Here is a 14683-nt window from a genome sequence, read left to right as displayed (position 1 = left end):
ATTACAGAGGCTTTTAAAGACAACATGAAACTCTCCATTCCAAATTTGACACATGTAAACAGTATACACAGGGACAATTCTAAACATTTTATACCAGCATCATGGGAAATAGTTAGCATTGTCTTCCACAAAATATCAGAGATAAATGTACCAGAGTAGGATTTTTTATGCTACATAGAAGATGTACGGATCAATAACAGGGCTGCTCAATTTACTATGTCTAATGCAACATTGCCCAAACATCACAGAATGTTTCATTTGGACATATTCAGTATTTCCTGCTTTTCCTTCTCCTTGTTGAAGTTCTAAGATTCATCAAATATGATCAGTTGATTCAATTTCCTGAAGCAGGATTTAGTTTTTGTTTAAGTGAAGGTGTCAGTCTTAAGTTGAAGCTCTGCTGTTCTCATGACTTATGATTGCCCTGGGACATCACACTTAATGCTCATGGACTTGATTCTCCTGTCTGTGATATGGTGTTCCTATCTGCCCACCATAGTATTAGCCTTGTGAAAGTTAATAGCCTAAAATATGGTGAGAATGTCATGGGGACTCCTTTATCATCAACATTATCTTCATTGGGGGCCTTACATTTTCATTTTAAGAACTGATTTTTAGTGTCTATTACTAACAAAGATGTAGTAAATGTAGTAAAATTTAAAAAAATAAATAAGAAAACATCTAAAGTAAAATCCTGAAATGTCTGGAATACTGTTGTATTTATTTATTTATTTTAAAATATATTTTTATTAATTTCAGAGAAGAGAGAGGGAGAGTGAGATAGAAACATCAATGATGAGAGAAAATTATTGATTGGCTGCCTCCTGCAGGCCCCACAATGGGGATTGAGCCTTCAACCCAGGCATGTGCCCTGACTGGGAATTGAACCCATGACCTCCTGGTCCATAGGTGGATGCTGAACCACTGAGCCATGCCTGCTGGGAAATACAGTGATTAAAACTGAGCAAACTAATTTGTTTTAGATTCTGGTTTGAATTTTTTTAAGTGAACTGCACATCTGTGATTGCTTTTGTTGCTTTGAAACTTGGAATTATAAGAATAGTATCAAAAGCTTTCTAACCTTGGACAGAGATTATTTTAAATTTTCCTTAGTTTTACCCATATTCTCTGGAGGAGCTGCATGAATGCTCAGCAATCATGACTTGTAATAGTTAAGAGTCTAAGTCAGTGAAAGCCTAGAATCTAGATAAGGCCCTAGATATTGTGAGGAGAGTCAGAGGAAGAGAGAGAGCTATGGGTTGGGTTAACCATAAAAACATCCCAATTTTGGTGTCAAACGGGAGGTAGATCACACTCCCCTAGCTTGCATTGCCTCTTCTATATAGAAAGAGGGAGAAAGTTTCCTCTGGTAGCAGAAGTGACTGTTTCTGAAAGAGAAACGAGGGTTAGGAGGTATTTTGGTAGAGAAAAAAAAGTTGCTATCTAGTAGAAATTGGAAAGAAGTTCCTCTTTGGTGAACTGCTATTGTTTACATCTGTGAATTAGGGTATGGTATGAAGGTTTTTGAGAAGCCAGCCTTTTCTGAGACATCTACAAATACCAGAATAGCGAATATCAGAGCACACTAACTTTCCAGGGTAGAAGCCTATGCATCCAGAGGTTTTATATTGTGGATAAACTCAAATGGAAAGCATCTGAACATCAGCTATTGTGAGAAGAAGGTACAGGATATTCAGTGAGGAAATTACCAAGTTTTTATACCAACCATTGAATTTACATCCTATTGTTTATACTTTCTAATGTAACTTTTGTGTCAGAAACTGCTGGCAAGATATGGTGATGGGGGCTGGGAGTGAACTACCTTATTTAGCTTAATGACTAACTCTCAGGTATATCAAACCAAAGTTGGCTATCAATATATATATATATATATATATATATATATATATATATATATATATATATATATATATATGATTAAAGAGTCACTAAAGATATTACATCTCTGGTGTTTTGTAGGTAATTTTATTTTCTGGAGACTAGAGTGTTAATTTCTAAAAGTTATGAAAAATGATTCACATGATTTTGTATTTTCTGTGATGCCTTACTGCTGTCGTGACTGATGATCAATAAGTATGTAGTAATTGATGGATTAGTTGTACATTCGTTTTTTATTTTTTATTTATTTTTAATTCTTTATTGTTTAAAGTATTACAAATGGTATTACATATGCCTCCTTTTTTCCACCATTGGCCACCCCCATGCCCCAGCACATGCCCCCAACCTCCCTAGTGTCTGTGTCCATTGGTTATGCTCATATGCATGCATACAAGTCCTTTGGCTGATCTCTTACCCCCCCACTCCCACCCTCCTCTGCTTTCCCTATGAAGATTGATGGACTGTTCGATGCTTCTCTGTCTCTGGATCTATCTTTGTTCATCAGTTTATGTTGTTCATTATATTCCACAAATGAGTGAGATAATGTGGTATTTATCCTTCTCCAACTGGCTTATTTCACTTAGTATAATGCTCTTCAGGTCCATCCGTGCTGTTGCAAATGGTAAGAGTTCTTTCTTTTTTACAGCAGCATAGTATTCCATTGTGTAGATATACCACAGTTTTCTAATCCACTCATCTGCTGATGGGCACTTAGGTTGTTTCCAAATCTTGGCTATGGTGAATTGTGCTGCTATGAACATAGGGATACATATGTCCTTTCTGATTGATGTTTCTGGTTTCTTGGGATATATCCCTAGAAGTGGGATCACTGGGTCAAATGGGAGTTCCATTTTTAATTTTTTGAGGAAACTCCATTCTGTTTCCCACAGTGGCTGCACCAGTCTGCATTCCCACCAGCAGTGCACGAGGGTTCCTTTTTCTCTACATCCTCTCCAGCACTTGTTGATGACAGCCATTCTGACAGGTGTGAGATGGTATCTCATTGTCATTTACTGGTAGATTTGCATCTCTCAGACGATTAGTGTCTTTTAGCATGTTTTCATATGTCTGGTGGCCTTCTTTATGTCCACTTTTGAAAAGTGTCTATTTAAAGTCCTTTGCCCATTTTTTGATTGGATTGTTTATTTTCCTTTTTTAAAAGATGTATGGGTTCCCTATAAATTTTGGAGATTAGGCCCTTATTGGATATAACATTGGCAAATATGTTCTCCCATGCAGTGGGCTTTCTTGTTGTTTTGTTGATGCATTCTTTTTAAAAAATATATATTTTATTGATTTTTTACAGAGAGGAAGGGAGAGGGATAGAGAGTTAGAAACATCGATGAGAGAGAAACACCAATCAGCTGCCTCCTGCACACCCCCCACTGGGGATGTGCCTGCAACCAAGGTACATGCCCTTGACTGGAATCAAACCCGGGACCCTTCAGTCCGTAGGCCAATGCTCTATCCACTGAGCCAAACCAGTCAAGGCGATGCATTCTTTTTAATCTAATCTTTCATTCTCCTCCTCATTTGAACTCAGATACTCAATCCCTGGTGTCTTTGAAGGACATGACATTTGACTTGACCTAGAAATGGAAGAATGTTTGTGAAGAGGAGAGCGTTCACATTTTTTTTTTGCTTTGTTGAATTCATGAAAGCTGGATGTGTGGACAATCACATGGAACATGCAATAACTGATTGTTTGAGTGGAGGTCTCCACCAGCTCAGAAGGTATTCCTTCACAGTGTTAAAGACAAAGAGACTGAGGCTAGAGAGGAGAGGACTTGTGGTAAATGGCTAAATGCTTCAGATGCTTTACTGTTTTATTTTAGTACTGACTTTTCCTTTGCACATCCTGTCTTCAATTCTGGGACAATTTTAGACTCTTAAGATCATAATTAATCAACATTTAAACTGCCTTGTAAAAAAAACACACATGTAGTTGTCAGCATTGTCCTCTCCTATCTGTAAAATGGGAGCGATCTTAATCCTTTCAGTAGTTGGAATCACTACTTGAAGATGTGAAACATCCTTATTATTCTAAAAGAAAGCACAGGGTGCTTTCTACTTAGTGTTAAAAGCAGGCTTTTGAGAGGGTAGTCATTCTTCACACCAATAGTATGTCTTTGTAAATGGGTCTCCTACTGCATCAAAGATTGTGGGGTGCAATATGAGGAGAGCCTCTTTCAATTTCCTCCTGGGCTGCCAGCTATTTAGTCTGAGGCTGTTGACACTTCCTTGGATATAAATGATTTTATCTTCATTGCTGACAATGTTGGATTCAATGTCCTTCTTTTTGATACAGTATTTGCTGAAGAAATTGTATTGATTTACAGAGTCTCTCTTCTGTAATTCCCCTAACATCTCAAGGCCTTTTAGGTTAACCAGTTTCTTTCAAACACCCTTCAAGATAAAAACCTATTGGTTTTCAAAATATCAGCAGGATCTGGCAATGTGGGAATCAGTGTTGGCCGTAGTAATTAATAATTTACATTTATATAGCTATCTTTACAAATTCGGTTCTAGCAGTGTTTAACATTTTATACCTCGATTTTTTTTAACCACCAATAGTTCTGCTTTTTTCATGATGTATTTTTTTCAGATGTATAGGTGAAAGCAGTGATTTATTTGAGTGAAGTAAGGAAGAAGCAAGGGAAATTAACTCCCTCCACCTACTCCCCCTTTAAACAATCAATAATTCCTGTTCTCATCCGGGGTTTAATCATTGCCTGTCTGGGTTATTGCAGACTTCTTCTTGGTCTTCCTATCTTTGACCTCTGTTCTCAGAAGAGAGTTCAAAAACTTTGGCTAAATTCATCTTCCTCTCCCTGAAACCATATTACTAGTCCAACTGTCTCTCTTGCTTTTGGAGTTCAGTTTGAATTTCTTGATTGTGGTCAACCTAGTGGAAACCAATTTAATTTTCTTCTACCCTGAAGTCAGAGTGCTTTTTTAGTTCATCCATTTTCTTTAAGTTGTCAAAAGTTCTTTAAGGCAGTTTTCTAGATGGTTTGTTGAATGTGTGAAGTGACTTTTCAATCATGTTCTATTGGTAAAATATGAATCTTAAATGTGAGTTTAGCCCAGAAACTACACAATATATTTTCAGTATGTACATACTGTTGCCAATAATGCAAGTGACTCCGAGTAAGCATCTTATTGGTGTTGTTATGTTGCTTTTTCACATTTGTCATTCAAATTGGCATGACTCACATGGTTATGATGACAGCTTGCTGTCTATAATATATTCACCAAATCTGCATTGTTTTGAATTTAAACATCTTTCCCCCTGTTTTGTGTTCCTTTAGGAAAACTTTTGCATAAAATCACTTTTCTCAAAAACAAGGGATGGGGTATAGGTGTTAGAAGGAAGAATTAGGAAGGGTAAAAATGAGAGAAAGGGCAGAAGTGATGAGTCATACATCAGAAACACAGAAGCTGTCCTTAAGGTGAAGGATGAGCAACTAGAATCCTATAGGCTGCACTGGGCTTGTCATAGGCTCTTTGACCTTCACACACGGACATTTCCTCTAATTCTTATAGGCAGTGCTACCTTTTGTGTACTCCTTATTCAGTTCATTTATTCAACAAATATGTAGTGAGGGGCTACCATATTTCCGGAATTATTCTGAGAAATGGACACAGAGTGATGAACAAGGCAGCCAAGCCCTTCAATGGTGCTTACTTTCTAGAAAAATAGGGAATGGGGTTGAGACAGAATATAAACATGTAAAACAGTAGATACACACAATGATTCGGATTGTGCTAAATACAGAAAATAAAATAAAAATAAAAATAAAGGAGTGTGACAGGAGTGATGTCTCTTAGACAAACGAGGCCTCTACTGAATGGGAGGAATTTCATCTGAAACCTGGATAATGAAAAGTTTGCTATGTGAAAAGCTAAAGGCAAAAGAAAATGCAATCAAGCTTTGTGTTCAAAGAAGAAAAGAAAGCCATCGTGGCTAGAGAAGGCTGAGTAAGAGGGAGGATTTAGGAGAATGAAGTTGGGAAGCCATTATACTAATAACTAAAATACAAAGGAAAAAGAGATAAATAGGTAGAGGGTAGGTAGGTAGGTAGGTAGGTAGATAGATAGATAAATGTTAAATGGCAGGAGTTTAGGAATGTTTCCCAAGTAGAGATGGGACTCATAGAACTGCTAGGAAGAGAAGCATTGATAAAAAGCAGATGGAACTGTGTAATCAAGACAAAATAATGGGACTTGCTGAGAAATGTCAAGCTGGCAGTACAGAGAAAAGGAAAAGAGATTTCCCCCTTCCCCTTTAGAAAGCTAACACATCTCAGGGGCTGACATCAACACCACTCAAAAGACCAAACATTTTGGTAATATATGTGATGTTACTTCTGGAAGAACAAGAGGTGATGACCTCAGACAAGAGAAGGAATGCAACCCCTTCACGCTTGTATTAGGAGTGAAGACAAATCTACAGACAGAAATTTAATAGCATAAGTTGTTTTCAAACTTTTGTAAAATTCTGGACCATCATTTTTGCATACTATTTTTGAAACACTAAGTCATGTTTTCTTCCAAAAACATTCCATATTGACAAAACCCTCAAGGGGTAGTGAAGGAGGTAATTAAGCCAACATGACAAAATTCCATTAAATAATTATCCAAGGGCTTAATGGAATAACACACTGAGTTGGCTGCTACATTTGTAGGAGACACACAAAAACAATGAAGTAAGTACCAAAGGTTTTTCATCCTAAGAGATTGAAGCCAGGATGCAGAAAATCTCACTTCTATTAGCAGCCCTAACATTCCTTATTCTCAACTCTACTTTTGCAAAATGTTTGGAAAAGTGGTTACAATATCTACTAACCTTGGAAAATAAAGTTTGTAGGAGTTACCACAAATAGCTAGGTTGGACACCAATTTTATAAATGCCTTTTCCCCGTGATGGGGCTTTGGAGGATCTGAGATTCTTCTCCCAGTCTCCATGGTAATGGAGTTCCCGTGTACCATTAGATAAATCAAAAATGTTCATTTTTTCCCTCAAATCCATAGTTACATAGTATTGTCAGTACCTTACAATCATGTAGAAAAACTTCATTAATGTGCTAACAGAACCTTGATAATCTTAGATTAAAAGTCTATATAGAGAAAGTGAAAAGGTTTATCAGTAGTTATCCATCTAACCATGATTAAGTGACTGAAAAAAAAATAACCCATTGTAATATTAAAATACTATTTGGAGACGTATTTGTGTTGGTTTCTAAAATGTTGTTTATGCTACTTATTTTTCCTTCTTGGTAAATGTGTTATTATAAACACATCTGAATCGTGAGCCATTTCCAGGGGAAAATTAATTCACTGTGTCATTAGAGGGGCTTAGTTTGTTGTAACAGCCACGAGTGTCAATAGAGAATTCACAGAGACATTGATGTTGATATAGATCTAGAGCAGTGGTTCTCAACCTTCCTAATGCCTCGGCCCTTTAATACAGTTCCTCATGTTTTGCTGACCACCAATTTCATTGTTACAAATTGAACATAATTAAAGCATAGTGATTAATCACAAAACAATATGTAATTATATATGTGTTTTCCGACGGTTAGGTGATCCCTGTGAAAGGGTCCTTCGACCCCAAAGGGGTCGCAACCCACAGATTGAGAACCACTGATCTAGAGGGACGGAGGACAGACAGGGGAATCCAGGAGAGTAAAAGGCATGTGCGAAGGACCAGAGTTATGACAGGATCTGGAATGTTTGCGGAATGGTGATAACTTAAAAATTGCTTGAAATATATGGGTCAATAGTAAAAGATTAGAGCTTGGCAATACAAAGCAGATAGATAACCAATATTAAAAAGCTTGCATGGCCGAAACCGGCTTGGCTCAGTGGATAGAGCGTCGGCCTGCGGACTGAAGGGTCCCAGGTTCGATTCCGGTCAGGGGCATGTACCTGGGTTGCGGGCACATCCCCAGTAGGAGATGTGCAGGAGGCAGCTGATCGATGTTTCTCTCTCATCGATGTTTCTAACTCTCTCTATCTCTCTCCCTTCCTCTCTGTAAAAAATCAATAAAATATATTTAAAAAAAAAAAGCTTGCATGCCTTGCTAATACATTGGGAATTTATTTTATAGGAAACTGACATGACTGAAGAAGTAGCTAGGAACATGACCAAGTTTTAATTTGAAAAATCTTAAATACTAGTATAGTGCCAATAAAATAGGTGGTTTGAAATGCCCACTTAAGAAAGAAGTTAGGAGTCTGGTGCTATAACCAAGGAGAGTTTGATGATGATCCCTTGAACCAGAGAAGAGAGAGTCTAGAGATATTTACAAATACCCAGAAATAACTAGATTGGATGACCTTTTGAATGTGGAGGTGTAAAGATGCCAACTTTGAGAATGTAATGCAAAGATCACTCAGTTCATTACTACAATTTTCCACCAAATTCTCTTGTCTAGATATGAAATGTTAATAAAAGCAAGGGAGACATATGGCTCATGCCTGTTGCCAACTGAATATTAACAAACAACACAGTTGGACCAGATGTAAAATCAACTGGAAATAAATCTAGGCGCCAGTAGTGACTGTTATATTTTCTGAGTTCTCTTTCTCCTTTTCACACATCTGTCATTCTGCACTGTTGTCAAACAAAACAAAACAAAACAACAACAAAAAAGAAAGAAAAAGTAGGAGAAAGACAAATATTTTAATAGGGTAAAAGCCAGTGTAATTTTTGCCTTTTCAAATAATTTCCTTAACTGAAAAAGCTTTCACCCTAACAAAATATAGCATTGCACAGCTATGCTCATAATTTAAAAAGAACACAGTTAACTCCATTTATCCCATTACTGTAAAGAACATTATACTCACCTCTCTTTTAGCTTCACTTTTATTTGACTTTATATATGTAGGAAGAATATTTTTTCCTCCGGCCTAAATATTTGTTACTTATTGCTCTTTTCTTTTCAATTTGCTTTTATATTATTTCAATTTCTTTTTTTTTTGTCAAAACCCTGTGACTTTTGGCAGAAAGGTCGGCTAAGAGGAAACAGAGAAGTAACCTGTCATATAACAATGTAGGAAGATTTGGAGGGATAGTTTAACTCTGCAGTCTCCTAGAGCTTGTGGCTTTTGAACAATAACGTGAGATAAAAATAACAATGTGCACTTTGCAGTGGATGAGCCCATTTAAATGTACTGACATGCGATATATTTGAATGACAAGAGAACCACAGGATGAGTTTAACTTTTCCCTCTTTCCCTGAGTGTTGATTGGATCATAGAGACATGTCAGCCCCCTCTCCATTACGAAGGTGTCAATAGCTTATCACCACGCTTCCTAAATGTTCCTACCAAACATTGCTAGTGGCATTAGAGAGTCATGTTATTTCCTTTCTCTAATGAAGAGCGAGATGGGTTACCCATTTATGGGACAAACACGGTTTTTGGTTTTATGTAATTATCAAAATCTATTAGCATTCTGCCCCACAATCTGTTTGTACTTATCGAAATAGTAAGTTTTGCTAGGCTTTCCAGAAGAATAATGCTCCGGAGGGATCGGTCCACGGCACTGTGGTTTCCTATGGCCCCTGAAAATCTCAAGGTTTCTGATCTCGTGGTACACAGACTCCAGTTTGAAAATAATGATGATGTTCTGCTACATGGCGATGTTTGGTCAATTACTCAGAAGCAGAACAGTCTGCTGAATGGATTACCAGGGGGGAATGTGGTAAATGCATCCAGGCACCGCTGTGCGCATCTGCCCAGGCTAACCCGCTTATACAATTATGTATTTCTAGGATTCAGGCTTTGATTTTACCCACTTTAAGCTAGCTTAACAAAGAGATAACTTGGTTATATTGCTCTTTCCTGACATATCATGAAACAAAATAAACCAAAAAGCAAAACAAAGGACAACACAAAAAAGAATCACTCCAGCAAAAGCAGAAGATGAAAACAAAATGTGGAAAACATAACAACTCATCGGTGGTAGCCTGATGTCTGAAGACAATTGGACAGACTGGCTAGCTCGGTGCCACGACACATCCTCCTAATCATCATCCCCTGCAGGAACTTGGCGGGTGGGCCCAGTCCTGATCATCGGCACTGCGAACAGTTTATAAACTTAGAGCAATGTTTGTTATATGGAGACGTGGCTCCTAAGTTAAAGCTCTTACGTCCCAATTCCCTTGACTGAGTAGGAATGGCAGTCGTGAGAATGGAACTCAACACGGTGCCAGATTAAGTCAGACATAACTCTAGCGGATGCCCCTGGGGCTCAGCATGCAGCCACCCCCAAAATTCTAAGAATGTACTAAATTTTATACTTTTGTTTTCAGTAGCACAAAACTAGATCTTCCTGAAAGTATAGAAGTGGTAAGTACCATGATTGTTGGTGACTACCTCTCTTTTAAATAACCTGAGATCTCTAGACAAGTCAGGACATGATTAAATTTTTCTTCAAGAGGGATAGGAAGCCACTTTCGTTTTGGAACCCGATGGCTCCTTTTCTGGCCTTTGGAAAAATATATAGGGTTGTGGCTCTTATTCAGAGCTCTCAGTTTGGCTCAGATAGCTCAGTATTTGGAGACAACAGTCTATTTCACAAGACACATCTATTTCTTATTTTAACATGAAATAAACCGAGAAGGCCTAAGTTGTGTAGACTAGGGGTCTGTGAGTTAAAAGATATTTTTTACATTTTTAAATGATGGGGAAAATCAAAAGAAGAATAAGATTTTGTGACATTAAAATTATATAACATTCAAAATTCTATGTGATTAATGATGTTTTATCGGGACACAGGCATGCCCATTCCTTTACATGTTTGTCTACACCTGTTTTTGGTAAAATGACAGAGCTGAACAATTGTGAGAGAGACCATGTGGCCCACAAAGCCTAAAACATTTACTCCTGAGCTCTTTACAGAAAAAGTTTTTTTGACCCTTGGGGTAGACAGATGAGAGAGGAAAGGAAAGGAAGAGCGATGCCTTCAAATTGTGAGGCCTTCGGAGTGGAATTAACACATTTCTTTTTATTTGTAGGGAAACACACACACACACACACACACACACACACACACACTTTGAAATGCAACATAACAGTGGTCTCCTGAAGAGATCCACACTGTTCCTAGATTTCCAAAGGGCCTTGTCAGAGAGAGCAAAGTACCTTTTCTTCTGATGCAGCTGAGGGTTCTATACTTAGCAGGTGCTTCCCCTCGCACACATGGAGTTAGTGCATTCTTTGTCTTCTCAGCATCCGAATGCAGATGCAAAACACAAAAATATAAAGCCTATCAATAGGCAACTCTCCTGAAAGAGGTGGGAGTACTGAGCACTTAGGAAACCTCAATTTAGCACCCACAGCTGTCTTTATCAAAAAAGATGTCCCAGGCTTCAAGTTTGACAGTTGGGTCTGACATTGCTATTCTTATCTGTGCACATGCAGCCAGAATAATATGCCACTGAGATGTTACACTAGGAGTTGTGCCATTCCAGATTGTGCTGCAAAACACATTTGGTTTAATGAACCTTGGAAATGTTCTCAGAATTGGATAAACCAAAGGGAAGATATGATTGGCATCGTTGGATATTCCATTTACCAGTTGTTTTAGTTAATTTAGAACAAATATCTTCAACTAAGGGAAGCAATACATCAAAATGGCTGCCTGGTTCTCTGTAGCCCAACATGTTCAAATGGATTTTCTACTTTTAACTAATCATCATGTTATTCATTCAACTTTTGTTCCTAAGTACAATGTAGAAGTTAGGAGAAGGAAAATGGAGGAGAGCAAGTGTATTCCGTTTCGTGGAACTCTGGGCCCTGGCTGGAGTGGCTCAGTTGGTTGAGCATCATCCTGTGCACCGAAGGGTTGCCAGTTCAATTCCTGGCCAGGGCACATACCTGAGTTGCTGGTTTGATCCTCCGTCACAGCACCTACAGAAGGCAAGCGCTTGATGTTTCTCTGGCACACTGATATTTCCCTTTCTCTCCCCCTTCCTCTCTCTACCTATGTCCTCAGGTGAGGATTTTTAAAAAAAAAAGATCTCTGGAAAGGCTCACTGGAAATTTGAGGTCCCATTGGCAGAAGAACTAGGAAATTTGGGGAAGGGAATTTATATTTGTGAAGAAGTGAAAGAGTATTTTGGGCACCCCTTTTTTTGTTAATCCTCACCCTCGGGTATTTTTTCAATTGAATTTTTTACAGTGAATGGAAGGGAGAGGGTATGAGGGACAAAGTGAGAGAGAAAGAAACATCAATGTGATTGGTTGCCTCCTGCATTTGCCTAACAGGGTCTGAGGATCGGACCTGGGACCCTTCAGTTCATAGGTTAACCCACTAACCACTGAGCTACACCGGCCAGGGCTTTGGCACTCTGTTGATGTGACAGGAGGACACTGTCTAAACAGAGATGCCCTCAGTAATATAATTAGGCCTGGAGTCAGAGGGAAGAATGAGAGGTGCCATTTTGGGGTTTATCCACTTGGTGACAACAGTTGAAACTGCAATTAGATGACAACTTTAAGATGATTTTAAGAGGTAGATAAAGGGTAGAACACTGAGGGTGAGTTAGTTAAACGGAAAAGCAATCAGAGAAGAGACAAGGAGTAGTCAAAGATGTAGGGAGCAATTTCAAAGATAGTGCTTGTGGATTTACTTGATCTAGGTTGATAGGTAAATAGCTAGAGATATTTTTCTTAATTGTTTTTAAAAAGAACTGAACATATTGTGGTTCAAGGACACCATTTGTAGTTTCCCCAATGACTATATATATATATTTTTTTCTTTTTTTCAAACACTTGGCAGATTAATCTGGTGCTGAGAGCTCCCAATGTTTTAAAAATCTTTACCAAGGAGAAAGTAGCAATAGCTCACATTATGTACCTACTGGGATTATTGAGCCTTGAATGTATTGTATAACTTTTACTGTGCATAAAAATCCTATCAGGTAGATGTTATAGTTAACATTTTATAAATGAGGGAAATGATATTAAGAAATGTAAATATGGGGTATTTTCTAATGCTCAGTTTCAATCTTACTAGTAAAATCAAAGGAAAGTAGATACATCATATAGATAGGTGGATAGATGGATAGACAGATAGGTACAAAGATGTACTGTAAATACAGGTGGATACTGTTACCAAACTCCAGGGGTCCACCATTTGGGCTGCTCTATTAGAAACTGGAGGTGGTTCTCACAAGGCGGTTTATTTACTTGCAGCAGCTAAAGGAGACAAAGCTCTGGCTCCCTGAAGGGAGGCCTCGCCATTGCTCTAGACCAGTGTTTCTCAGCCTTGGCTGCACATTAGAATCACCTGGGAATCTTTTTAAAACCCTGATTTCTGGGCCTCATCCTCTGGAAATTCTGTTTCTTTGTTACTAATGTGGTGGCCCCACCCCTTCACAAAGAAACAGAATTTCCGGAGGATGAGGCCCAGAAATCAGGATTTTAAAAAGATTCCCAGGTGATTCTAATGTGCAGCCAAAGGCTGAGAACCACTGCTCTATACACTGTTTGGTCAATTACGTGTTGATTTCTGCTTTGCAGTTGGCTGCTTGCAGCTGGTTGAGTTCCTGTCAGTTCACTCTGTTCGCAGGTGCATCTGCAAAGTCCTATGCTACATTTCACACTGAGCGGGAAACTAGTTTAGATCTCCCCCAATCCTGAGGCGACCCTTGTCCTGACAGTGCAAGCAGGGATATTTTCAAGACTTACTAACAACAATCCTAGACGTTATCTACTTTAGTGATGCTATGGACTCCTCCTCCTGATATTTACTTTTGCAAATAAACTCATATATAAACATTTGATGTTTTTCTCTGAAATGACCAAGTCCAGCTTTCGTTTTCAAAAAAAAAATGCTCTATAAAGACATGCCTGTGCCCTTGTGTAGTTATTGTGGCTAAACTATTATTTGGTTAATATCATGATTATATTGCCCAGTCTTTTTTTGTTTTTGTGTGTGTCTCTGTGTGTGTGTGTGGGGGGGGGTGTGTGTGTGTGGGTGTGTGGGTGTATGTTTCATTCAGTACTTTTATGGCCCGTAATATCTGTATGCAGTAAACATCTGAATGTTAAGTTGCCATCTTTCTTATCTTTTATTTTTTGCCCTTCTTTGAACAAAAAGCTTACTTTATGGTCAAATCAATTAGAAACCTTTGAGTATGAAACTGCTATCTCATAGACATGACCCATAAAATGTGGAAATATTCACTGATTCTATTACAGCTCCTTAGAGAACAGAAATGAGATTTGAGCTGTAATGAATACTTTTTATAAGCATGTGCTAACAATAGCTTTCATTACTTTAAGAATGTGGTCTAAATTTGACCTGTTTTAGAAGTGTGTTTTTATGGAGTTGTTTCTGCATTTGTTCATTTTTGTGAAGGAAAAACATTTTTCCCTTTTTTGTGTTTCTTTACACATGCCCATGTGTGTTTTTAATATTTACTCTAGGAATTATCAAAAACTTAACGTGTAACTTTAAAACATGTCATCATAAAATCTTAGAGTTGAAATGGGTTTTGGAGTGTATGTTGTCCCAATTGCTTATTTTACAAATGAGGCTACTGAGAAATGGAGCAAGAGATAGCATGTATTTCATAAAACCAGTACCCAAGCCGGGGCACAATGACAGCTTCTAATTTCCAGAGCTCAGTATTCAATATAGTTTTTGACCATTTTAATGGCCATTCACACCCACAAGGGTAGATTGTTTTTCCCAGCCTCCCTCCTGCCCCACCCCCCTTTTCTGGTTACTTTGGTATATAGGCATTTTCTTTTTTAGTTTGGCTTC

The sequence above is a fragment of the Myotis lucifugus genome, unplaced genomic scaffold (assembly GCF_000147115.1).
Source record: "Myotis lucifugus unplaced genomic scaffold, Myoluc2.0 scaffold_118, whole genome shotgun sequence".
In the NCBI taxonomy this organism is placed as follows: Eukaryota; Metazoa; Chordata; class Mammalia; order Chiroptera; family Vespertilionidae; genus Myotis; species Myotis lucifugus.
Note: the sequence above shows the minus strand (reverse complement) of the source record.